Consider the following 3307-nt stretch of genomic DNA (forward strand, 5'->3'; position numbering starts at 1 on the left):
CGCTCCCCCACCCCGGATGAGCCGTTCCGAATTTGAAGCCAGGATATCGACGTAACGCGACGACGACGACGACGTCGAGGACGTTGACGAGGATAACGACAACGACGAGGTGGCTTCGCGGAAGTAGGTCGAGCTTAACGAGTTTGTCGATCGGCGCTTGTTTATTTTTATCATTCGCAAGATCATAAGCCCCCGGGGAGGGTTGGTTAGGAAATCGGCCAAGGAAGCCCTTAAAATAATATAATCCCAGCGGGTCCCAACGAATCAGAGGTCTGACCCGATCGCCTGCGACTCTTCTTGCGGCTGTGACGAAGCTAGGATAACGGATGGATTTTCGGTATAACGAATCCGTGCCAGTAGGAGCTCAATTAGATTTTGCGTCGCGACTTCTCCGAGCCACTGTAATACAGTGTATATATTAAACCGATCTGTGTATACACGTGCGGACGTAACCGGTTTTCCAGGTTCATTACTCTGAGCGCGCATCTCCTTTCCCGACAAGTGTGCTGTGTGGTCACTCGACAGACTTACATGGGACTTCACCCTTCCTTACTCGTATACAACTTCAGAGCGCTTTCGAGCAGTCGCTGACACTTTGCCGTCGGGATCTTTTCATGATCGACGATCTGCGCTCGGGATTCGGAATATTCGATGGGCAACGTCCGATCTTAGGCAGCAACCCTTATAACGGGTATCTTCATTTTACATACCCTCTTCACGCTAAACCCCTTTGCCAAATATGACTTACAAAGAGACTCAAAGTTCGTATTCGCTTTTCCAGCTGAAAACGACCTCCGTTGATTCTAATCTCGACTGGACTTCGCTGTGCTGCGTCGGTAAAACAGTTTCGACTTATAAGCAGGGTTGAAATACTAAAGCGATACTTTCACCATGGTATTCTCAATACAGACTTTATCCATTGTCCATCATTAATCCTATACTTTGCATTGTTAATTCTGGTTAACAAACCTTTGACGTATATCAAGGGTGGTATCACCAACCCCTCAGAGGGTTCAAGTAAATGGACAACGTGGCTCTTGGTGAGGATCGCCAAAGGAAAGAGAAGCCAAGAGGAAGTGGACAAGAGGTACTCGCGGAGAGAGAGAGAGAGAGAGAGAGAGTCGAGGAGGGAGGAGTCTAAGAAGAAAAAGCGAAAGAGAGAAAGCAAATGAAAAGAAGAGAGAAATGCAAAGCAGAGAGGCATATAAAGACACGTAGAAATTCTGTTTTAGCGGCGTGTGGGTACAGCGGCTGTTCGGGCCTGCTCGGCACTTCTCGGTCAATGAACTATCGTTGCTGGTGAACCCAGTTGGTCCACTCCCCCTCCTCGACGGCCTTTCCTCCCCTTTCATTCCTTCCCGTAACCCCTTCCTCCCCTCCCTCGCCACCTCGCTCTCCCCTCCCGTAACTCTGCTAACGTTCACTTAATTCCTCCTCTCCGCGGGGCTCCGCCGGCCCGCGAGTTGCAATGCCGTAACACACCGAGCGCCGGCTTTACTTACCTCACAGGTAAGACAGCTCGCGCAACCAGCATTCAGCAGCAGCAGCAGCAGCGCTCGCGCGAGTCGCTCGCCGGGAAACGCTCTCCGACGCGTTGACAAGCACGTGATCGCCGACACCACGTTGCCACCAGAGCATCGTTTCAAATAATACGTTAATCAATCGGTTCCAGAAGAATCGGGCGAACCGACGACTTTTTTCACGGAGTGCGACGAGTTTCAGTTCATCGAGGTGCTGGAACGTCTTTGAAGTTTGACATACCCGCAAGGAAACTCTTTACAGAATCATACACGTACCTTTGAGCCAATTTTTCGTTTCTTTTTGTACGTTGACGGCAGAAACGAAGGGGATCGTCGGATCGGCCGATGCTCGTTTAATTAATAAATTATGGACCGACGGACTTGACCGTGACTTTCATTGTTGTATTTGATAATCGAGGATATATCGCTGGTTGAAAAATTACGAAGATTAAGGGAATTCTCAACAACGAGGATCATTATCTACTGCAAGGATTTTTAAAGGAGGGACTTCTGTGTTGAGACTTAAAATTGCTCTATGAACTTTATATTTGTAAACGTCAAGTTTTAACGGCCGCTACCGGATCGACGCGGAACTTGACGAGAGGAGGCGTTAAAGTTTTGGAGGCGTTTGGAGGAACGTTGAGGTGGAAAAATATTGTTTTTTTTTGTGGTTGTTTTTTTTTTATTTTTATATCCGACAGGAGTGACAGTGTTTGGCTAGAGTGACGTTGACTGTGTGCAAAAGTTCTGAGACTGCGAGATATTAACTGAAAGTTTGTTAAAGTGTTAAGAAGATGACGTAACCTTATTTAATATCTTTAAACGGTTACAGTTTCTTTTCAATTCAATTGTTGTGCTTTGTTGTACCGCATTCGGTTCGCAATACCACAGAGACTTTGGATCCGCCTCAAAATCGTATTGTAGCTACCAGCTGGACCGCGGAAGAAAGACCGAAGGTGAAATTGAAAATCATGTGCTCGCAGGGGAAATATGCTCGAGTTCTTGAGAGGTAATGATTTAGATGGTTTAACCGGAAATCCTGAATCAACCGGATGATCGATCTGGATGCAGTTTTTATATTCGAATCGCAATGAGAATCAATGGGACGAAGTTTTATTTTATTTATTTTATTTTTTTTCAAAACTCTTCGTGAAATATGATGAAGACTGATAAGGAATTTTTTTTTATTATTTACAACGAGACGAAAATCTGACTGATTCGTTAATCGCAGAATCCGATGATACTTCTGGCAAGGTGAACGCACTGACTTGTGACGCAGAAGGAACGCGGAACCGGACAGCGGTTGCATGAGACAAATTACCGTATTCAGACTGTGAGCGACTTTTCGAAGGGACTTAGAATTTTGATTTTGAAAATATTGATTTTTAACGTCCCTTATGATCTGCGATACTTATTTTATCGGGTTTGGTCCATTGCTTTACTATTTATCTCAATCGGATCTGATCAAGTGCTAAAACTATAATTATTAATATTTATTAGAATTTCTCTCGATTAATCTCTCAGAGCAAATGAAGGGAGAGGATCGTTCTTGATCCAACGTTGAAATTTTTTTAGAATTTTTTTTCTCTAATAAATCGATTTCCCATGGTTTATTGTGTCTACTGCGGGTTCATCATTTATGGCAGATCACCCAGTACATAGTATGCGGTTAGTGCAAAAAAATTTGAAAATTACACGCGTGATAAGAAAGAAGGGCCGGAGAGAGGGGGGAGATTGTAAAGGGGGATGGGTGCGCGGAAGGGAGGGAGGGGGGTACTGTCAAGAAG

At 45.1% G+C, this 3307-nt stretch overlaps 1 protein-coding gene across 3 annotated transcripts in view; it reads left to right on the forward strand.

Annotated features, from left to right (window-relative positions):
• LOC107267573 (ecdysone-induced protein 78C) overlaps window positions 1–3307 on the forward strand; it is a 50247-nt gene that overhangs the window by 5004 nt on the left and 41936 nt on the right. The window contains exon 1 of one of the 3 annotated variants that reach the window (XM_015739493.2): window positions 1485–2529. The exons of the other annotated variants lie outside the window; for them this stretch is intronic. The gene's annotated coding sequence lies outside the window, so the exon portion shown is untranslated. Of the gene's footprint in view, window positions 1–1484; window positions 2530–3307 lie in introns of those variants that run through there. 3 annotated transcript variants of the gene reach the window in all.

This window comes from Cephus cinctus, unplaced genomic scaffold (assembly GCF_000341935.2).
Source record: "Cephus cinctus unplaced genomic scaffold, Ccin1 Ccin1_scaffold0413, whole genome shotgun sequence".
NCBI classification, from domain to species: domain Eukaryota; kingdom Metazoa; phylum Arthropoda; class Insecta; order Hymenoptera; family Cephidae; genus Cephus; species Cephus cinctus.